The sequence below is a fragment of the Empidonax traillii genome, unplaced genomic scaffold (assembly GCF_003031625.1).
Source record: "Empidonax traillii isolate 1590-97213 ecotype Southwest subspecies unplaced genomic scaffold, ASM303162v1 scaffold373:size1354568, whole genome shotgun sequence".
Taxonomy (NCBI): Eukaryota; Metazoa; Chordata; class Aves; order Passeriformes; family Tyrannidae; genus Empidonax; species Empidonax traillii.
Genome location: NW_020955566.1, coordinates 96,143 through 120,747, shown reverse-complemented (window position 1 = coordinate 120,747; position 24,605 = coordinate 96,143). Strand labels below are relative to the sequence as shown.

Genomic DNA, 24,605 nt, shown 5'->3' with positions numbered 1-24,605 from the left:
TATATAGATTGGTCATTTCAAAGAGCTACTTTGGTCTCTATTCCATGGTTGTAAATTATGTCTACGGTTTTGTTTCTAGGTCAGCTTCAAGTCAGTGGTAATACTTGAGTGTTAACATGATTCCATATCTTAAATTCAGGAGAAACAAGCTGTCAACTTTTCAGTTGCAGGTTTATCCCTTAAGTGAAATTAACTCAAAGCAAACATCATTGTTAAGGGGTCTTGCCAAGGCATAATGAAGCATCAGAATAACACATGCTGAAGACAAGTTTTGCCTCATACAGGACTGGATTTCCAAGCCATATGGGGAACACAGACAAATTTCAGACTTCTTTTCCTAACTTTGCCCTAGTTTGAAACAAAATTTCCAACTATGCGTTTGTGAGCTGAAAGAAGAGAAGAAGCATAAGGTATTTCCTGTCACATTTTTCTATGAATTGTGTGTAATCAGCTTCCAATTTTATGCACCTCAAGTAACACTGCATAAGCAGTGGTAAGAAAAAATCTCTTCCCATTCAGAGGTATAACTTTCCAAATTGTGGTTATACCTCTGCTTGAAGTGCAATGGAGGGGGGAAGTCGGTGACCTGTTTTTTTATGTGTAAGAATTACCACATACAAATCAAATGACAAAGTGTGTGGTAGATATGAGACCTGAATGATCCTTTAAAAAAATATGTCTGATTAATTTTCGTACTGGATTTACTATTCTTATTTATTTTTAATTCCTCATATCCTTAGATTATAAAATGCAGTGGATAAGGATAAAGAGCTGAATAGCAGCAGCTTGACTGAAGCATTGAAAACTTTGGAATTTTTGTCTTATATCTCAAGTATTTCCTCTTTTTGATCAAATTTTAGCACGGGAAAACACATATATTCCAAGGATAGTGCACTTTTTAAAGCATATATTTCTCCATATACCAGAAAAACTAAAAGTAGCATGAGCTGTAGTCTACACAGACACATAGCCACAGAGATGTGCGTATATTCCACTCTGTAGTTTATATGAGTATATTGTAGAAAGCACAGCTGAAAATCACCAGTCACTTAAAATGTCATAGTCTGGAGTACGCCTGAGTTGTGCTGTCAGTATGGGAAATGAATTCAAATAATAGGTGCCATTACTGTAGCATGAAACTATTAGTTAAAGTTCACAGTGCTTGACTAGATCACTTAAGTCTTTATTAGAAAAAAAATGAAATTTTGAGTGTTCTTCTTTTCTTCTTTAATCTGAGCAGGGGCTCAAAGTTTAACCAAAAGCATCTGGAAATAAGTTCCAGTGCTGTGCTCCTGGTTCAAGTTCGAAAGAACAGAAGGCGAAACTCCCTGTGCATGGTGCTAACTAGTATCATGGGAGTGTCAAACTTGGCTTGAGGTAGATTGACATGTCATTATTCCTCCCATTCTTGCTTCCCTTTTAATGATCTGCACCTGAGCTCTGGTGTGTATTTTGTGACACTTATTAGCAATCTACAGGTCTGAGAGAACTGTTGTTTATCCATCTCTCACCTGTTAAAACGTTAACAAGACGAGATGCGCCACACTGTCTGGTGCTAACTGAAGGTCATGGATGGAGTGAAGAAGCCCCAGACATCTGTCTCTCACAGTGGGCTTTGTACCATGCTTGACTGAAAACAGCAGGCTGAGCAATTTCTCACCATTTATATTAATGGGACCTGAACGCATGCTACCTGCACGCATTCCTTGGCTCCAGGAGTGGAAGTGTGGAGCTATTAACACCCCTGATTCACATCTGAATTAAGAATGTTGAAACAGTTCTACATGGCAGATACGCCAAAGAAGTCATTAAGTTTATTCTTGTCCACATACACTCCAGTGCCTGATGGCAACTGCCTCTGCTATTTTAAATAAAGACTGAGAGACTCAAGGCCACTGATTTACTGAGTATCAATCAACCTGGATTCATCTTGTTTTTACTTTTTATTCTGTGAGGAGCTGTTTCAGAATACTTAAGTCTCACTGGCTAAAATAATGACTTTGATTCCAACCCTGCAATATTTTCGTAAGTCTAGTATAAATGGTATTTGCATTTTGAAAAATTGTCATACCTTTTCAATTAGAAGTTTTTTAGGATGGAATGGATGCCTCACATGCAATACAGTTTTAAATCAGAATCATAGAAAGACTTGGGTTGGAAAGAGCCGTAAAGATCATTTAGTTCCAAACCCCCTGCAATGGGCAGCAATGCTGCTCACTAGACCAGGCTGCTCAGGGTCCCATCCAACCTGGCCCTGAACACTTTCAGGGATGGGGTATCCACAAGTTCTCTGAGCAACCTGTTCTAGTGCATCACCACACTCTGAGTAAAGAATTTCTTCCTAACATCTATTTTAAAACTGCTCTCTTTCAGTTAAAAACCATTTACCCTTATCCTGTCACTATCTGACTATATAAAAAATCCTTCTCCCTACTTTTTATAAGCCCTCTTAAGGTGGTTGGAAAGCTGTAGTAAGGTCTCTGAAGCCTGCTCTTTCCTAGACTGAACAACTCCAGCTCACTTAGCCTGTTTTCATAGGAGAGGTGCCCCATCCTTCAGATCATCTTTGTGACCCAGTAGTACCTTTCCTCTTCCTCTTTGAGATCGTGAGTGAACGGCTGAGAAGGAAAATATGCAGTTATTTGTGAATATTCCTTTAGGTGTGAATTACTCACGGAAAGATAAACCAAAACAGCTATTGAAATATATGTATACATTAGAGAATAGAAATTAGTTTCTTACTGACATACACATAAAAGAGATTTGCAGAGGTACCTACAAAAGTGATATCTCCTTTGCTTTTCTGTCTCTCTCTCCCGTCTCTTCTCTTTCACCATCTCCTTCCTCTTCTTCTCCTCCCCTGCATTCTCTTGTCTCTTCCCATGCTCACCTCCCTTCTTTAGCCCCTTCCCTCTCCCCTCCTCCACTGCCCCTCTAAATTTCAGTCTCCCTTTCCTCTTCCTGTGGACCTCTCTACTCTCCTTCTCTCTACTTGTCTTCCCTTTATTCCATCTTCTTTTTTTTTTTTTTTTTTCCTGTTAGTAACATTTCCTTTCTTTTGCAAATCATTCAGACACTTTAGCTGATGCTTGGCTGTCACAGACATTAATAACTTGTTGAAACCCCCTTCCATTTCTTGTGCAGCACATGAAATGATGCTGTTCAGCAGACAGACAGTGGAAACAAGGTGTTCAGTCCTTTCCATTTTTATTTATGGCAATAGGGAGCATATTTCTGGAGGTACTAAGAACAAGTTTACTTTCTGAAGGAGTCAAATTTGTCTCAATTGCCTTTGGATGGAAAATGATCTATCCAAATAGCCAGTGGAAACAGCTTTCCTGATCATCTGCTACTTTTTATTCTGAAATATAAGTATCTCTTATGAATGGTTAAACAACTTCACTCTTAATCTTATTAGCATAGGGCTCTCACACCAGACCTACTGAAAATGGCAGAAAGACATTCCCAAATCTGAGCAGACTTCAGTTCTGACACTAACAAATATCCCACTGGCTTAACCTTTCAAAAGGTAGACAAATGAAAAATAACATTAGGCAGTTCTATCAGAAATAAATGCCAGTTGTTTTTGGAGGTCTTTTTCTCAGCCTTTCCCATTGATGTAGGCTGAGAATATGACATACTTTAATCGGCTTGTTCCTTTTGAAGCAAACTCCAAATCATTGTTTTGTTTTGTTTTGGAGGCTCAAGGGTATTTAAAATGAACTCCCAATGAATTGCAAGTTACAGTTGTACTCCTAAGTACAATAGTGGGCAATAAATAAGAAAGATTAAGTATTCTGTAGTCAGGTTAGAGTGGAACAACAACAAGAGACTGATGCATTCTTTCTAAACAAATAAAAAAGCATAATTGGAAAAAATCATTTTTATATTCTCTTACATTAGATGGGGCCACTGAGTGAAACATTCACTGATGAATTACTTCTCTAATCTGTGGAGGAAAAACAGCTACTGGTGAATTAAAGAGTCCTGGAACAGAGCCATGAGAACTAAATGGCTAAAAATGAAAACAGGCAAACATTTGAAGAGTATTCTACAGAACACAGATCTTTCAACACCTCCCCCTTTTCCATGGCTAATTCATTGTCATGGAAACTGAATTTATCAAAATGTACTTATTCACTCCTAGTGACCCAGTGAGTCGACTTACAGAGCTAGTGAAAGGTAACTCAAGCTGAAGCAATTTTTACAAATGATATGCAGCAGTTCATAAATCGGTAAATTTTGAATGGCACCATTGTGCTTCCCAAGTAGTTTTCCCTAGTCTCAAAAGACTATTTCTGTCTGCAACCTAGAGTGTCTGAAACCCTCACTAATAAGTTAGCATGGGAGGCATGTATGAGTATGGCTCTTTTCTTCCCTCTCTGCACTCCTTTAATTTGTTTTTCTTCTTACCCTGTGAATTTATGCTAAAATCTTGTTATTTGTGTCATTCTTTACTTCATGCATCCTCCACAGCATTTTCCTTTGCTGATCTGTAGCCCAAGGATGCAAAAATCCTTCATCACCTCATCAAAAACATCTCTTCTTATCTGTTATTGAAGGTAGGTGTTGACTATCAAGTGTTATGCACAATGACTACTGTACACAGCCAGCTTTGCCAAATGCAAAATAACCCTGGAACTCTGAGTGCTTCCATCAGGTCTCAGAAGGTGGGGTTGCTTGTATTTATTCATCATACATGAAAATTGTCATATAATTATTTTGAAGGTTTTTCAGCTTCCATGTCACTGCCAAATTCTGTCAAGGTTGATTTTTACTTTATTTTCTGTCAGCAATTAGTGACTTGTTGCCATGGAAACCACACTTCACATGATTCTTGAACTTAAATGGCTGAATGCGATCATACAGCAGCCCTTCATTCTTTAGCCTCAGTAGTTAAAGACTTGTTTTTGTGTGTGATCTTGATTACAGAATCACATAAAATATCTATAAACACGCAAAATAATAGTAGAAGGCTACATCAATTAAAATGGAGTATTCAATAATTCATTCTTTAATTAAAGCTCTTCCTTTTCCTATTGCTGTAACCTTTCAAGTGTCAAAGCAGATATGAGCTAATCATTTGTATGAAATATCTTTTCTAATTAGCAGTTTGTGAAACAAAAATGAAGGAAAACAAAAAATGGGGATTTAAAATACTGTTGCTTTTGTGCTTAGTGCAATTAATGAAAAAAAATAAAAGTACTTTAGAAAAAATATTTTGTAGTGTATAAGTCTGTCTGAGTTTGTGGACAGCATTTAGGTAACCCAAGCTGAATCAGACCAATATAAAGACTTATGTAAAATCTCTTATTCTGAGGATGATTCTAATCCAATTCTAAACTACATGGAGATTTCTATTTGCATGTGCCTGTATGCATGTGTATATACACACTTTATTCAGAAAAATTGTAAATGCAGAAGTTTTCCAGATATGACTACAATATTTTAAATTCACAGTTTGCACTGCTTTAATGCTACTGTTTAGATAAATAGTTCATCTGATTGCATGTTCATGTATATGTTTGATTCTTGAAAAATGCTGAATGGCCTGTAATCAATATGAGTTCAAGGTACTTGAACTTCACAGGAAATTATAAGAATCAGGACTGGGCATGTGAAATTGTGTCACTCTAATGAATGTTAACCAGTAGACATAGTGATTTTTGAAGATTTTTCTGGCACTTGATCCATTAGAAGACTTGGTCTTGAAAGGACACTACACTCCTATTAAACCTTTCAAATGTCTTTTTGGAAAACTAGAACTAAACTAAACTAGTGGGTAGTGTAGCTATCAGAGAAAAATGTAGTTTAAAGGTATTATAAGAATTTCTTCCCTTGGGTAACTCAGCTGAATTCAGTGTTATTTTCCAATGTCTCTCCTCCCATGTATGAGAGACTCATTACTTGGATTCATTAATTTTACAGTAAGGATAGCTGTTTGCTTTAAGTGATACAAAAGCAGAGACAGTATGATTTTAGCATGCACTTGCTGTGTTCAGGTATTTCTTACAAAGAAGTAATTTTGAAGTATTCTAGTAGAAAAGTATTCACTTATTTATACAGTGTGCTATATTCCCATCAAGCATTTAACTGGATAATAATTTTTTTTGAAAAAAGGGGGAAGAAAAAATTTGGTCAAACTTCAATTTCTTATACTTGTGATAATATATATCTCTTCCAAAAGGTAACATAGATATGAAATTTAACATATTTACTGAATGGTTTTGTTAACCTTCAAGAGAAGAGGTATGTATTTCACCATGTGTTTCTGTGCACACTCAAGTCCTAGGAAATGAAAGCAGTTATTATGAAAACCATGTTGAAAGCAATGTGAGGCCAGAATTTGTCTCATATTTAGAATTCCATGTTATCACACTAAGTATGGCATTTCCTAGTAAATTGTGATTTTGGGCTTTAAGCTTTTCTTTAACTGTTCCCCCTTGTTAATGTGTCAGGTTACTTTTGGTTCCTATTTCTTTATAATTACTCCAAATGTATCTTTTCTTTACTAACTTCTCCTAAAATTTCTTAAAAGTACAGCCTATACTTTAAACTTCTAAAATCACAAAACTACTATCAATAATTGTATTAGCTCTGTGGTAGCTACAACACATATAGATTCTTTCTTGAACACTTCCAGTACACATTGGTGTTCTTTCTACAGTTCTAAAGATTTGTGTTTAATTAACACTTATTACTAATTGTACCATGTCATTGTTTTTTTGCAAAAATGTGAAATTTTATCTTTTGTTTCATTAAGAATGCACGGAACAAGAAACATAAAATTACTTATTCAAGTTATAATGGAGTCAAATATTCGACACTGCCCTTTCTAGAAGGTCATTGCTATTATTACAGCAATTTTAAAGAAGGCATTGGGAAAATAAAAATGCAGGACAGTGTTCTTCAGTATGCACAATCAGGAAAAATATTACTCCTTCGAATCAGATGTAAGTATAATTTCAAAATAAAGAGCCATAAACCAGTTGATTTTCTTCATTGTCTGGGATTCCTTTGGGGTATTATTTCAGTCTCATAATCTGTTTAACTTTTTTGTACTTGGAAAGACAATAGAATATGACAGGTTCTTTGACAGTTTGCTAACACAAATTAACCTCATTTATGGGAAAACTGCCTGTGTATGAACATCTACTTTTGCAGTGCTTCGTAATACAATCTCTAAACTGCTAACTAGTTGGGAGGTCTGGTTCCTAAATTTTAGGCATTCTGCTGAATAATAACACTGATAATTTAACAAATATCTTATGATCGGCTTGCATATTGATGACTCTACTATATTTGTAGGGGAAAAGGAAGAAAAAAGGGCATCCTTGATACATTCTTTCAAATTATTGAAAATTCTCATCATTGCACCTGTAAAGCACCGCAGCTTTGCACAGGAATTTACTGGGGTAACAGAGGGATATTTGATCACTGCTTATTTTTTAAAGAACCACGCAAACCAAGCTAAGAGCAAATATTTTGTGTTGAGAATTTTTCATATAGAAATAATATTAGCCTAAGGGAAATGCATAGGAATATATTTGTTTTTATCTATTCTGACAAATGAATAAATGATTGTTCCATAGGAATAAGGAGATGAATACAGAATAATCTGATGTCAGTGTAACTCCCTTACAAAATGTTGGAATCAAATTAACTATTAGACTCTTCTTATTTTGCTAAATTTCAATGTTTGTGGCTTGGCATTATTTTATAAGTAGGTGAGAGGAATTAAATAAGTTAGGTGAGGACGATGAAGACCATCTATGAAATAAAATCAAACACTAGTAGCCTTTAAAAATAAACATATATATATATATAGATGTAAACATATATATATATAAACATTATACATGAAAGTGTTCAAGGGTCTTGCCTATCCACCCTCTAAAAGCCTATATATTTCTCCTTATAGTTTAAGATATACTGTTGAATAAATACATAGCTAAACAGCAGAACACAACATGAGATAGTTATGCAAAATAGAATACAATACAAAAATGTTATGCAAACTTCCACATTTCCTCTTCAATCTTTTTTTTTTTTGGGAGGTGTGTGTGTGTCTGTAACCTCTGGTGCTGAAGGAAGGACCCAGAAAGATTCATAGAGGGTGGGGGCAAATGACATTTCATAGTGTCCACTTTGCCATGAAAAAAAGCTGCAACCTTAAAGACAAATATTGGCTCTGTGGACTTCACTAATTACAGAAATAAAAAGGCTGACTACTTCAGTAATCTTAGCAGGACCAAAATTTTTCACTTTAGGCTACTTTTTCAGTAAGTCTTTGCTATCAGTTGTATTTGTTCTGGATGACCTACATTTAAGGTGGGAAAACCTTTAATGTATAATCATATCATATTTTCTATACATGCCACATATGTTAGGTGCACTTCAAAGCATTAAAGTATGTTTATGGATTATCTCTTGTGCTGTTAATATAAAGTTAGATTCCCTGTTTACTGTAGGTCCAATTGTATGAAAGTTTCAGCGGGAGCCTTTGAAATCTCTAAAAATAGCTTAAAAGAGTTTCTCTATATCTAAAATGTCATGACATTAACATCCAGTATCTTGGGATACTCCAAAGTTAGAAACTGGGAAACTGATTCTTTCCAGTAACATAGAGCTCTAATTTCTAGCCTTAAAAGCATTCAAAGAAATGGACTTACCTTCTGACATTTTAGATAGAAAAAAGGTTTCCTGAGTCCAGCTTATCCTGTATATTAGGAAGCCATATTTTCTGAAGAAAGATTACTGATTTAAAAAGTGTAAGAATTAATAGCTCCCTGCTGCAATTTAAAATAATGACAAAAAAACCCCCCTATTGGTTCTTCATAAGTATTCTATAGTTATGATTTTTATAAGAGGGTGTCTAGGTCATAAAAACTATACTAATTACTCACAAAGATATATAAATTATCTTATAATCAACTTCATATTTATAAAAAGGGGACCTACCTATGTAGTTCTGAGTGAAACTAGAGTTTGAAGATGCAGACATATATGCTTTTTATGAGCAAAGAAAGGAGATTTTATTTGTTACTATTAAGGAAGAAGCTCAACTAAAGGGAATAATACCAATGTAGTGTGTGCTCAGCTTTTCTTTGACCCAGTGCTCATCAGTAGTTATTGTCTATTATGGTTTTTTTAGTAGTGAGACTGAATCTGTAATTAATTACAGATATGAATATGAAAAGAAAGTTACTTTCTCAGTTCTCTTCAGTAAAGCATTTCATTGAGCTGGATGATGAATCAGTGTCTGAAGTTGTGTGTCACAGTCAGACTACTTTTCCATTTAGGGGGTATTTCACACTGACTGAAAAACGGTAGAGTGGTTTAGCTCCATTTGCTGAATAACCTGGAGGTCCTTAGGGGAAAGAAGGAAAAAATCTACTGTGTTTAAGAGAGTGTTGGTTCCAACCTGAATTCTTGGCATGCAAGTAGCCTATTTCTCTTTCTTGCAAGACCTTGTGTTAAACCTGGCTTTGACTGGTGGGATGGGAATATCAGACATCTCCCCATTTTGTAGTACAGTAGAAAAAAAATGCAGTTATCTGTAAGCTTGCACAGAAAATTTTATATACATTTCTGAGCTGGATCAATACTGCTCCTTGATACTGTACCAGATTGTAGAAGAGAACTCAAATTCAAGAATTTCAGAGTTGCCAAACGTATCACTGTTTTTCTGCCTGGGTACCTTTGAAAGGCCTTGTTTTAAAAATGTGAATTTTCACAGCATTATGAAAATTATATCTTGGGTGGTACAGAAAAAATGGAGAGAACAAAATTCTTTAGTTTATGTTAATGCAGTTCAAGATTACTTCAGAAACTTATATACCAACTGCACTGTAGTTTACATAAACTTTAATATTTCCTATGTAATGTTGATGAGAAATACATAGTATCTGTAGTATGTTAACAAATTGCACAGAAAAGGTATAGAAATAGACACATATAACAATTCCTTTAATGTACAACAGTTTTAAGAATGTTTATGTTATAGGTGTAATTGATTATGTAGGAAAATAGGCCTAAATATTTGGTTTACATGATAGTTAACTTACTAATGATCTAGTCAAATGATCAGCCCTAGCAGTGATGACTCAGGAAAGGCCAACATAATCATTGCAGAAAAAAAGGAATATTTAGAGCCTGAAAACTCAAGTAACATTTGAATTTAAGTAAGTAGCAAGTTCTTGGTAGATAGTGAAGGCATGCCTGGTTCAATATAACTCAGATTTCAGTTGAACTGTTATTTGCCTTTTACGTTTTCTCTTCCTTCCTATATTTTCTTATTTCATATTGTCTACTTTATAAATATGAGGTTTTAAACCAGTTATTCTTAGTCATCTAGCTGTCCAAGAAAACTCTTAGATACATATGAATGGATAAAATTGGACAGTTGTTTTCTTTTTTCTCCAGCTTTTTCTTCTCACTGACAGATGCTGACCGTGATCTGAAGTGAATCTTATCCCTAAAGTAACTTTATAGAGAAATTCTGAAATAACCTTCATATATGGAGTTCATCATTAACAATTATAAAATGTACTTTCTGTCATGGCTTATACACAAAGAATCCCTGTTATTCTCTCTAGACTGCAACAGTGCTGTAGCAGTGGTGATGTGTGCTTGCATGGAACTGGGGCATGGAAGCATCCTTCACTGATATTTTCTGTTCCTGGAAGGCCTTGCATAGAGAGAGCATTGATCAAATGGTCTCCTACAGGGGTGCCATTGCTGCAGGCTGGTCATTTAGGGTGGCCAACCAAAAACAAAAATGAGGCAAATGAAATCAAAGAGAACACAGAGGTAGCTAGAGGCAGAAAAAAACCTGTCAGTCTGTTCTTTTGTTATAGCTGTGCTTCAAGCATTAGTGTCTGTAAGAAGCTCCGAAGTGGCCCTAGGACGAAACTCTGTAATTGGAAGCAAGCGAGGCACAGATGCTAGCTTTTATTAAATATCAACAGAATTTAACAGTGCCAACAGCCCAGTGCTGAAGGAGAAGGAAGGATGGGGAGGAAATTCCTTCTTTGGGCTAATTTCATGCTTACTGTCCTTCAAACATACTCATCAGATCTGTCATTACGCTGTATGTTTCTGACAGAGTCAGGCTATCTATAAATACCTTGATGGCTTTATGCACTTGAGTCACATATATGAATAACCTCCTGCTCATGAGATGCTGTAGGCTATGCTGCCTGTCTCCCAGCTGTTGTTACTGAAGGGTACAAGTCCCTTTTAAGTCCTGTGTGGTATCTGTCAGCCTTACATATACATCTTGTCTTCCTAGGGATATCTCAAAAGTCATTAGACACTAATGTTTAGGCAACTGTATCCTTCCCAAAATGGATTCCTTAAGTGGACAGAGGCATATATCAGGGATACTTATAACTGTGAAGCTAAGTGTTCCTTTCTCATGCCTCCTCACATTGGAATGAAGACGGCCTTTGGAAAGACACAAAAACATGGAGTCAGACTTCTCTCCTCACTAGCACCTTGTAGGTTTGCTTTTTATGAAAAGTAAGTGGTTAATTTAATTTAAAGAGGGACATTATCGGGTTCTGGTGGTTTGCTTTGACATGGCTTCATCCATCTGCATAATGAACTTCTTAATGCTTTTATCCATTGGGCAGATTTACTGATGCTCTTGGACTTCTCTATATTCTTCTCAGTGGGTACAAGTGAAGTTTAAGAATATCTCTAATCTGGGATTCAGACCCCTTCCTCCTTCACTGCATTTACTGGAACAAACCAAAATAATTTAGAAATATCAGTCTTGTTTGTTTAGTTTATCTCTCTCTTCAGATTATTTGAATAGCACTGTGTTCAGAACTTTGTCTAAGGTCATACAAAAGGAATTTTATATAAAGTTGTTTTACTTTGTCTAATGCGGAAAATTGCCATATTGAATTGTAAAGCGTTGATGACAACTTAGTTGGTTTTGACTTGTGAATGCACCCACACAGTTCTTTGTTTCTTCAGACTGACCATGCACAAATTGCCTTTATGCTGAAGGATCCAGCCCCCCAAAATGCCTACTCAAGAGTCATTAACAAAGGTAATTGTGAAGCTGAAAGGTGTTCAGTGCTAACAGCACACTCCCTCCTTCCTTTGCCTCATCTCCAATCTCCCAAGCTGCCTACAGGAAATGCTAGCAAGAGAGTGTCCCAGGAGAGTTGCTTTGCTTTGCAATGTTCATGCCAGAAGACAGCACTATTTTTGCCTGAAGTTCTCTTTTATGACATGTACAGATCAGCATAAAGTACCCCGCAAAATTAATTGAATTCTCCAATAATTGTTCTAAAGCCAAATACCATATAGAGCCTTAAGATATATATGCATTTTCAAATGTCTTTGTAGCCTGATTTGGGCCATTTACCTCATGAAATCTTAGCTAAAGGCTGAGTACATTAATGAAACTGTGAGTCAATGTAAATTTTTTTTCTTTTCTGCTTTTCTTTTTTTGATGTGGATGCTTTTGTTTTCTGCTACAGTGAACATGTTTCTTAGGTTTACTTGATTTGCCCACCTGTTGGTGACAATATGAGCAAGGATGGGGGAATAACATTGAATAGATAGGAAGAGAAAGAGAATTGTGTCAAAGAAGATTAGGGAGCAGTATACAGACACAGCAAATTCAGTCTGATGGTTGTAGGAGATTTAATAGAGCAAGGAAATAGAAGTTTAGATTTCCAAAGCTGTCTATGCTGGGGACAATATTCCTCTGCAGTGTACTGCACTGATTCCTGCTGCCCAGGTTCTCTGATTCCCCCACATTGAAGGGGGATGTCAAGGATGTTGTATCAAAATTAAGGAATTAATTCACTGCACTACCATGTAGTATGAAAAATGGACATGTCTTCTAGAACACACTGAAGGGTGAGACTGGTCAAAACGAGCTTGGATCAGTGAAGATACACTGAGGTGAACATTATTGATATTGGCATATAAAACTGGCATTCAGAGGATTGCAAGGAGTTTAGTGCCTGTTGCCACAAAAAAAATCAAGAGATGTATTCTTTCAGAGATAAATTCTAAAGTGGATCTGAGATGTTAAACAGGTGATTTGGGGGAGGTAGGGGAAGGATAATTTGTGGATAGAAAGAGTTTTAGTGTGGAGCAGTCCTTGTTGTAGTTATATAAAACTCATTAAGGGCCGGAATTTGAATGTAAAGTACCAGAAGTTATGGACTAAATTTACATTAATAAGTAATGCAATCCAATGGGGAAGGATTGCGTCAACACATCAAAGCAGGTCACACTGGCATCTATGTCTGCCATATGTGAAGTCTGCAGTTTTAGCTTTGCACTGGATTTAGCATGATTTCCTTGACTAAACATCTCTGCTCTGTCTTGGTTCAAAGCAGGCAAAAGGACAAGTCAGTGTTTCACATCCTTTTGTATATCATTACATGAAGACACATTTGATGCATATATGAAGTCATGCTTTGTGTTTAGATTCCTTGTTGTTAAAGAAATCAACTTTGAGATGACTGAAATTACCCTGAGCTGAATCACATATTTTGCTCTAGAACAAGGCAATAAATAAAATAATTGTTTAATGTTTAATAAATTCATAAAAATTATTAAACCTGTTGTTGATACCAATAGAGCAGATTTTTCATATATCACAAAGTGTGTGTAATATTGTAACTCCAACTTCAATGAATTTATTCCTAATTATACTCAAACAAACTAAAAGGTAGTCAAGTTCCATTTGAAGAAATTGTTCACCGGGGCTAAGATTTACACTATATATTCAAATTTCCCTTATGTGCCTATTCTACTGAAACAAAGCAGGTATTATATAAATGCAAACATTTATAGAATCATAGAATGGTTTAGATTAGAAGGGACCTTAAAGATCATCTAGTTCCAGCTCCACTGTTGTAAGCAGGGATGCCACCCTGATACAAAAGTATTTAAAAATGCAAACTTTATGTTTTTTTAATTTACCTATCTTATTTGTATATATGCATATACAGTTTCAACACATTCTTTTAAATTAGTAATTAATCAATTTATCCATTTGAAACAAGGACTGTGCTATGTGCTGCTAGTACTAGTCAGAGATGTAACTGAAGAGTAAGTGGTAATATTATAGGTTCATGCTTTTTATTTATTAATTTATCAATTTTATTTTTCAATGCAGTATGTTTCTCACATATTTTGCATTCTAGATCTTCTTTTATTATGCCATTTCCCTTTTCTTTTTAAAGCACCACTAATTCACCTCAGTGTAGCAATAATCAGTAACTGGGAAGGAGTTTATAAGGAGAGGCAAAAAGAGGGCTATTGAAGTAAATGAAGCATTACCCATGACTGCTGCATACACCAGTGTCTGTTCCCTCACTAGCATTGTATCCCCTCTTCTGATGATGATAACTCATTTCCCAGAGCTTTTCATGCTCAAGGGCAATAGCTATCTTCACCACATAGAGAATTAGCACTGGCTGGCATAATTTTGGAAATACATAGCAATTATTTGCAGCAGAAACTCAGATCTCAGAATCCCTTAATGAAGAATGACAGAGCTGAGCTCAGAGACAGTGGCCCAGAGCTGCTAGGTTTGCCGTTCTTCACTGTTGTTTCACAGAATCCCCATGCAGATCATCTTCCCTTTTTCTTTCTGTCTTTCTTCCTCCTTTCCACCTGTCTTTATGATCTCATCAACTTAGCATCTCAGCTGTATTACCCTTCTTGTTCTTTGCATTGCTTTTCCTTACAATTGCATTTGGCTCATTTTTTGCCCTAATTATATCTAAAAAAATATTTGAATGAACTACATTTTACAGTTGCCTTGTATAAGCATGCACCCTGCTTTTCTTGGGAGTTACTAGGGACTTGCCTTTGGTTAATTTCATAGAACCATAATCATAGAATGGCCTGGGTTGGAAGGCAGCTTAAAGACTACATAGTTCCAATGTCCCTGCTGTGGATAGGATCACCTTTCACTAGATCAGGTAATTCAGAGGTCCGTATTTGAACCCCTGTATTTCAAAATTAAAATTTATTTTACTTTGTAGGTTTTAGGAATGTATGAAAGATATATGTAGGTGTAAACTCCTATAACTAACCATGTATTTATGCTGCTGGGAGTAGCATAATAGATAGACCTCCTTTGGGATTCTGCCATTTGTGATAAACCAAACAAAAAAGATAAGGTTAAAGCTCACTTCTAAATATATGAACTTTCTAATGGCATTTATTTTCAGATTGAATCACAGAAAATCTTAAGACTAAGCCTGATGCCTGTCTCTTTTCGTAAGTTTCATTTTCCCAAACTATTATGAAGAAACCTTTAACTGAAAAAAAAAGCTTGAAGGAATGTCTGAGAAATACCATAGATAAATAGCTACACATGTTTTGAATGGATGTTTGCTTGGCACTAGTGCTTTTCTTTTTAAATAGATCTTGGAGATCCTTGTGTTTGAAACACTTATGATTAGAAATTATTTTATCATAAGCATACCAGTGGCTCAGGCATAGAAATTTCATTCAGCTAGGGACACACTGCAGAATGGTTTGCACCTGGACTTCAAGGCACCGATCAGATCTCTCTGAGTCCAGTGGTTCAGCTAGTTTCCATTTCACACTACTTTCCACTTATCAGTACTTCCTCAGTTTGTCTATGAAGATACTATGGGAGGTAGCCTTGAGAGCCTTACCAAAGTAGATATAAGCAACAGCCACTTCTCACTCCCATACTCCTTACCTAGCTGAACTGGTCCTTTTGTTGTGAAGGCTACGAGGTTAATCAGACATGACTTCCTCTTGGTAAATCCATGCTGACCAGTCCAATCACTTTCTGTCCTTTAACATGTTTCGAAAAGGTTTCCAGGGCTATTTGCTCCATTGCATTCTCCAAGGCTTAGGTGCAGCTGACTGAACTGTAGTTCTCCAGACTTGCCTTTCTTGAAGGCAGGGGTGACCTTTGCCTTCTTCAAGCCCCTAAGGAACCTCCACTGATCATCATGACCTTTCAAAAGTAATTGAGACTGGCATCATGGTGACATCAGACAGTTTCTCAGAATTTGTAGGTGCATCCTACAAAGGCAAAGACTTTAGTGACTGGAAAAAAGGAAACATCACACCTATTTTAAAAAAGGGTTAAAAAGAGGACACTGGGAATTACTGGTGTCTCAATCTCACCTCGATGTCTACTAAGATAATGGAACAGAATCTCCTGGAAGTTATGTCAAAACATGGAAGTTATGTAAAAATAAGGAAGACAAAAAGATGATTAGAAACAGCCAGTATGGCTTCACCAAGGACAAATTATGCCTGACAAATATAATGGCCTTCTATGATGGAGTAACTGCATCTGTAGACAAGGGAAGTCATCCATAGATGTCATCTGACTAGACTTTTGTAAGGTCTTTGATATGGTTTCCCACAATATTCTTGCCGCCAAATTGAAGATAAGGATTTAGTGGATGAACTGTTACATGCATAAGGAATTGGATGGACGGTCACATGTAAATAATTAAAATCATGGGCTCAGTGTCCAAGTGGAAACCAGAAATGAGTGGAGTTTGTACTGCGACAAATACAGTATAATATCTCCATCAGTGCAGTCATATACACTTCAGTTGAGTGCACCCTCAGCAAGTTTACAGATGACACTTGGCTGAGTGGTGCAGTTGATACACAACGAAAGCCATCCAGAGGGACCTGAACATTACTGAGGACTGTGTTCACGTGAACCTTGTGAAGCTCAACAAGGTCAAGTCACGGGTCCTGTATCTGGGTTAGGGCAATACCCAGTACCAGCATGAACTGGCTATGAATGGATTGAGAGCAATCCTGAGGATAAGGACCCTTGGAAAAAATATTGTTTGTGAGCTGACAATGTATGCTCACATCCCAGAAAGCTAACCACATCCTGGGCTGCATCAAAAGAAATGTGGCCAGTAGGTTGAGGGAGGCGATTCTCCTCCTCTGTTCTGCTCTTGTGAGACCCCACCTGGAGTACTGCATCCAGCTCTGGAGTTATCAGCAGAGGAAAAATACTCTTAGAGTGGGTCCAGAGGGAGGAGGGTAGATTTAGACTGGACAGAAGAAAGAAAATTTTTATGAAGACCATGTCCCCAGTTCTGCAGAGCCACATTTATCCTCAGGAGTTGCAGCCAGGTTGAAGTCTCCATTGATCTGGAATAGTTGCTCCACATTTGCTTGCTCCCATCTGTGCAAAATGTTGTCTCTTAGAGATCTCCCCTAGATCCAGTAAAGGTAAATGGCCAGTCTTCGCGAACGAAGAACCGGGGAAGGTCTTTACACCTTCCAGCCTGCGCATTGGATTTTTTAGGTGAGACACAGTGTGCGCGGAACTGAGCCCACCCTTTAATCCTAAGGTTCATCTGCCGGGGCCAAGCGAGCTTGGACGGTGGCAGTGAGGTCCTCAGGATGTAGATGGATTGCCTTACAGGGCTAACGAGCTCCATCTGCCTGGGGAGTGTCCTAACCAGGAATCGAAACTGGGTCTCGGCAGTGACAGTGCCGTGCCTTAACCACTTCACTCCATCTTCCTGTTGAATGGTGTGTCACGAGTGAGCTGGAACAAGAGCTCAACATCCTTTGATCAAGTTGCTAAAGAAGCTGCAAGCTGCCTTCTAAAGATGGGTGTGAAATTACTAAAACTGACTTGAATAAGAAGAAAAGTGGCATAGTTTTTACTTCAACATTGATTCAAACACAGCTTGGTGTAAGACCACTCATGTTGTCCACCTACAACACACTTATTGAAAAATGAAAGAAAGGAAAAGACAGGGCTGATCAATAGGAATTGTAACTGCTTTAGAAGGGTTGATACCATTACTTTAGCATTGCTAATCAAAATTAGTTATTTCATGATGTGAAAGCACTACTATCTACAATTTTTGTTACTTTGGTTTGAATTTTGAAAACTTCTTGCCCTTTTGTTTTGTATTATTAGTTGTCTTACATGATAGTAACCTTCAGTAAATCATTTAGAACAATTAGGCAGATTTTGAATGCTGTTAAATAATGCTTATTTGGTGTTCTCTCTTTACACTTATGCTCTGCCAGCATTTTAATGTTTATGGAGCAAATGAAGAATTTCGAAACAGTGCCAGAGGGACATTGTGCTAATTCTTTGAGAGAGAAAATCCTTAAAATTTTAGTATGCCTTAAGCACTACTGGTTTATGATAAGGTCTTTGCAGAAGTGCAATAAAGATGATGGCTTAGTTAAAATACTATCAATATACTTGGTTAGGAAATGAAAACCTCAGTCTTTCATGCATTGTATTTAAATGAGTGAATCTTCTTATTCTTCCTTTAAATAATTACAGTATATACAAGGCTACTATGTTATGATGGTTTTATTTTTGGTGTAATTGTGTTTACATATAAAAATATGTTTGGCATTAAGAGCCATCATCCTCTGAAAGAGTTCTGCTCTTAGAAGAGGGTGAATATACATTGGAATAAATAAATACCACTGCAGATATCTTTTTAATTCAAGTGTAATTACAAATGCCTATGAACTAAAATGTGTAAAAGTGTATTCTACTCAATAGCATCATTCTTTCTGAATGTAGTTAGTAATACTCTAAGATGAATATACTATTAGAAAAATAATCAGGATAAGTAATTTAAGATTCTTGTTGCAGGTTTTGTGTTCCATTGCATATTCTTTGCCTATAGGTTTCAGAAAAGGGTGCTAATGGCATGTGACACTAAGATGGAGAAGGGACTACATAACTTACTTTCCAGTGGGCACTTTTAGGTGCCACAGACCATTTAAAATGTATGCAAGTAGTAACTGAAAAGGGGATACAAGGATTTATTTGACTGTCCTGGAAAGAGGAATTCAATTATCTTCTTGTGGATCTCCTATCACGTGAGTAAAATATGGGTGTAAAGTAATTTGATCAAAGCTGCGCAACAACATGCCAGCAGCACTCTGACAGTGGCTTTAGATATAGCAGTATGGTTTGTATCATCATTTTTTCTTTTCACTAAAACCTAATAGGATGGTATAGCTTTGAATCCCTGCTGACAAACCCCTGTAAGCATCCTGTGTGACAATGCGTATTTTGAGTATGCTGTCGTTCTGTATTATATAAATAAATATTTTCTAGGCAGACATGAGTGTCCTTTCTTTAAGTTTCCTTTTCCAATAAGAACATCTTTTCAGGAAGTAGGATCCACAGTTTCCAATACAGATGATATGGTGAATAGTAACATTCTTCTTAACTCTGGTAATTTCAATGTTGTCAAGTGTAGCTATATTGATTTGAATGCTTAAAAAAACCCCACTCTTGATATAACTAAAATATTTCTGTAGATTGTTATAGATTCTGTCATGGCTCCCTACAATATTTTTTAAAGGCACTTAGGTAGCCTGATGTTTTCCACAGGTGATGTCGGCTCACACTAATCTATTTATAAGTGTATTGAGCCTTCAGTCTGATGTTATGTTGCTAACAGTTCCACTGGCTCCTCCAAATGTTGTTATCATCTTCCTGAGTTTTCTAATGCCCTACCTTTGACCTCCTATTGATTGGGAATGATTCTGCTCTCATGAGGCAACAGCTACTGCTCTTCTTTGGGTATTTTTGGGTAGAGTGTTTTTCCACATGACAGTATTTTCCCGTGGAAAGATAACTTTTTTTGTCCTCTTATTAAAGGGCTTTGTAAGACAGAATGACAAAATTAACATCTGAAGAGCTGGTTTTTTTTTTTGTTTGTTTGTTTTTTGTTTTTTTTTCCCAGTGTCTCATTAGTCTTGTGAGATAAATGCTTGGCAGATTCTGAAGACAGAGTATGTTAAAAGAGACAGTTATAATATGACATTAATACAAAATGTAGTAAGAATTTAATTTTTTTTAACATATATGCAAGTGCCATACTGAAGAAAGCAAGTACCATTAGGTTCATTTTACATGCAGAGAAATAGATCAGACAAGTAGTGAGACTGCCCAATTTTGTGCATGAGATGGTAAGGAGACAAAATCACTTTCCTAATTTTTCATGAGAAAGATAACTCGATGCTTAGCCGGCTCTGTCACAGAATCACAGAATTTCTGAGGTGGGAAGGAACCTCTGGAGCTCAGATAGTCCATCCCTGTGCTCAAACTGGGTCAGCTGCAGCAGTTTGCCAAGGAAGTTTAAACTCACTAGCCGTTCTTTGAGTCTTCCTACCTGGAATTCAGTACTTCAAAAGATTGGACTCCACTGACAGTAATAATTTATACTACGCCATCTCTTCCTATTGTAAATAGATATGGCTAGTTTTAATATTTCTTCTGTGTTTGTTATCTAGGAAAACTCAAGGAGCACAGAGTAACAATCAATTAGAAGTAAATAGGTATCTCTGACAGTTTAAAGGAGTCCCAAAGAGGATGACAAGAGATTGGTACAAAACAATAAATAATTTATAGCTGGAGAAAATTAATCAAGAACCCCCAATTCCCTCTGTCCCCACACGCAGGTGCTCAATTACAGTACCTCTAAGAAGAGGCAGGAGACCAATAACCAAGCATCTGTGACATAAATGAATTTAACTATTAGGGAAGAAAGGCTTGAAGAATATAAACACACTGCAGTAACCAAACCAAATTACAACAGGATGTACATTTGCTTTGTATAATGCCTTTCATTATACTATTTCCCAGAACTCTTCTCATAATTAAATAATAAAAATGTTTTAGAGTATAAGTGAAATACAGTAGCAATAGAGAGATTTTCTAATGGAGGCAAAAAATGCGATCATAAGCTATTTCAAAAAGTGAAAAAAAAATTAAAAAATAGAAATTCAGAGAAAGATGACCATGAGACTCAGTTTGAGAAACCTGGTCTACTGGGGACTGATGGGCTTCATTTGTCAGAAAAGAGCATCTTCAGTCATAAAATTGGCAAGTTGGTGAAGAGGGCCTTAAATTAAAGTTGCCATGGGATGGGAACATCAAACCATTCCACTTACATCAGTTTGGTGCCAGGGCCAGAAAGAGATGGCCAGAGCCTGGAGAGGGATCACAGGTCAGCAGAGCACATTAAAAGCAGAAAAAAGGAATTCCAGCCATTCCAGCCAGCAAGTCAGCTTCATCAGAATCCAATTTAAAAGCCTCTAAGCAAACACATGCAGCACAGGGAATAAGAGAAGTCAGGGGACATGTACACACCCACAGGGCATGGTGGGACAGCTCCTATAACCTGCATTTTAGAATGGAAGGATACAGGTTCTTTAGGAAGGACAGGTATGGGAGACAATGTGGGGGTGTTGCTGTCTGTGTCAATGACAAGCTGGAGTGCGTGGAGCTCTGCCTGGGGATTGATGAGGAACTGACTGAGAGTCTCTGGGCCAGGATTAAAGGAAAGGTGACATCATAGTAGGGGTCTGCTACAGACTGCCCTATAAGGGAGACTGAGTGGATGAAGCGCTTTATGGACAGACATGAGCAGCCTCATGTTCACAAGTCCTGGTCCTCACGGAAGTCTTCAGCCATGTCTGTTGAAAGGACAGCACAACTGGGCATATGTAATCCAGGAGGTCCCTGGAATGCATTGATGATAAATTCTACTCCAAAGACAATAAATTCCTTTTGCAAGTAACAGAGGATCCAACAAGGAGAGGCGCTATGTTGGACCTTATTCTCACCAATAAGGAGGTGTTGGTCAGGAATGTGAAGCTCAAGGGCAGCCTGGGCTGCTGTGACCATGAAGTGGTGGTGTTTGAGATCCTTTGGGCAGGGATGAGGGTGCACAGCAAGCACACTACCTTGGACTTCAGGAGAGCAGACTTTGGCCTCCCTAGGCTTGATTTACCATGGGATAAAGCCCTGGAGGAAACAGAGGCCCGAGAAAACTGGTTAATAATCAAGGGTCATCTCTTCCAAGCTCAGGAGAGATGCATCCCAGCAATAAGGAAGTTGGGCAAAACTATCAGGAGGCCTGCATGGATGAACATGGACCTTCAGAGTGGGTCCAGAGGATGGCCATTGAGTTGATCACAGAATTTGAGCAAATCTCCTATGAAGAGTTTGAAAAAGTTGGAGTTGCTCAGCCTGGAGAACAGATGGATCCTGGGAGACTTTATAGCAGCCTTCCAAGTACTTAAAGGGGTCCTACAAGAAATCTAGAGAGAAACTTTTTACAAAGGTATGTAGTTGTAGGATAAGGGGTAATGGATTTACAATCAAAGAGGGTAGGTTTAGATGAGATATTAGGAAGCAATCCTTTACTGTGAGGGTGGTGAGACACTGGACCAGATTTTCCAGAGAAGCTGTGGATGCCCCATCCCTGGAAATGTTCAAGGCCAGGTTGAATGGGAGTCCAAGCAACCCAGTCTAGAGGAATGTGTCCCTGCCCGAAGCAGGAGATTGGAACAAGATGATCTTTAAGGTCCCCTCCAAACCAAACCATTCTATGATTCTATAAAGAGTTAGTACATTGGGCCTTTGTACTGGACCACTAAAAAGGGTGGAAATCATTGCATTGTCCGTGATGGAAGCAGTTAACTACAAAGGAGTTTGTCAAAGGCAGTGGAAGCACAGACGGAGAAGAGTGAAAACAAAGACAAAGACAGTGATTGTTCAGCAGAGGGAACAGGAAGAGAAGTGAGTAGATATGTGAGATCCCTGAAGAATTTTGGAAATAGTTGCCTGTCTCATTACAGGTTTTCTTCATTTTGATACCTGCATAATGCAGATGAAATAAGTGAATTGAATTAACAGACCTATCCCAGTTTAAAGCACAGAAGGGACTTAACAGTACAGTTCAAAATGGTTCCTAAACCTGTTGATCCTTATACATGTAGGAATAGTCCTTTCTATTCTATTTTTACCTCCTCTGTTTTATAAAGCAGTAGTGCATGAATCCACTTGGAACACTGCTTGTGAGTTTTGAGACTCCCAGGTCTAATTCAGTGGGTTGCTCATCTGATTGCTTCAACATTAAACACAGTTTGGCTGCTGCTACTGCTATAGAAGACCATTTCTGTTTGACTCCTGACAAATGAGATAGGTAATAGAATATGTAACATAGTTTTATTTACTCACCTATTTTGATATTTTTTAAAATTTACTAAGGAATAAGCTAGTCATAACTAATTTTTTAATGTATCTTGCCTTTATATAGACATACATGTATGTAATTAAATTCAAAGCTTATTTTCTAATTTCTTTAAATTATGCAACTTATGATTCTATTTCAATAATATTTTGGCAGGTTCTTTAAAAACATTCCATAAGATTTAGTGATCTATCATTTTACTTTGCATTGGTATTTCTCTGTCCAAAATAGCTTTTCCTACTCTTCCCTTTTTTAAGTTAGTAATCATATGGAGGTGGACAATTCCCTTGTCTGGTAAGATACAATTCTTTTTCATTTCTTTCTAAGGATCCTAGAATGAATCATCCCTCTCTCTTCTCATTATACTTATTTTAAACTATTTTTTTTTTCTTTTTACACAAAATGGGGTCTTAGTTGTCATCAAAACCTTACTATTGTACTGATGTATTTAAGAGATTTATTTCTTCACTATTCAGTTTCTGAGTCTAACTAATAGATTGATGTGAATGAAAAAGGGTTATGATCTGTAGTTGATGAAGTTACAAGACCCAATACTCTATTGTTTGACACAATGCAAGTGAGCATCCTGGATGACATTCAGCAGTCACAGGTCTCCTACGTTAATAAATTTCATGTCCACAGGCAGATTCTAGATGACTAACAGTGTTTTATTAAATGCACTTTCACTGAGCTTGTGATTATTTTGTAAAAGTATTTTTAAATATATTTTCTGTATAATAGGAAACTTCAGAATGTTACTTAACAGCCTCCACATCTCCTTTACTCTTTTACTTTTCCAGGATAATTACTTTTTAACTGGTTTTGTAATGTCAATAATGTTTCTTTTACTGAATGACACATAATTGTTATCATTCAGAATGTGAATCTACTTATATTGCATTTGTTTCATTTAAATTTTATTTTTAATTTTTTTTAATGCTTTCTGTTGCTCTGTGTAAATTTGCTACACACTGAAAAGTATGTAATTTCACAGTGAAACCATTTTTATCCAGTTAACGATAGATCAGTTTTACTGATTTCAGTTAAATAAAGGAAAATAATATTTTAATTTTATCTGGGTTTTCAAGCAATGTTTCAATGCCACTCAAATATGAAATTAAGAACTGAGTGTTGCTTATATGTAGACTTTAAATAGCTGTTTAGCTACTGATTTTTTTGCCCATGTGAACCTTTCAAGATGAGTCCTCAAAGGTCAGTTTCAAGAGTACTAGGGACCCAAAACAAGACTCAGGAAGTCTCAAAAATATATGTGTATAGTTTTAAGTGTGGGTCCAGGCCCTTTGCCAAATACACATGGTTCCATTTTTTGAGTGACTCTGAAAAGCTTTAGAAGTGTTCTTGACATTTCATTGCTCTTCTTGCAGCAGTCATGGGCCTGGGGACGATGCGGTCCTGAATTTGCCAATTTCAAGTCTGTTTTATATGTATATTCCAAAAGGTTCTTGGGGTGATGCCTTATGGTGAATATGGAGCAGGTAAGTCAGGTTGGGCTATTTTGTACATCTGAATACCATATGCTGCATGTGGCTTTGATGCCTATGGAAC

At 36.9% G+C, this 24,605-nt stretch overlaps 1 long non-coding RNA gene across 3 annotated transcripts in view; it reads right to left on the bottom strand.

The window, feature by feature from the left end:
- The window catches only part of LOC114061948, a 29,327-nt gene extending 20,404 nt beyond the window's left edge, over nucleotides 1–8,923 (bottom strand). For all 3 annotated transcript variants that reach the window (XR_003572272.1, XR_003572273.1, XR_003572271.1), the window contains exons 1-3: nucleotides 8,907–8,923; nucleotides 8,673–8,757; nucleotides 3,899–3,949 (exon numbers count right to left, since the gene is read on the bottom strand). This is a non-coding gene — a long non-coding RNA (uncharacterized LOC114061948). The remainder of the gene's footprint in view (nucleotides 1–3,898; nucleotides 3,950–8,672; nucleotides 8,758–8,906) is intronic.
- Nucleotides 8,924–24,605: the final 15,682 nt, after the last annotated feature.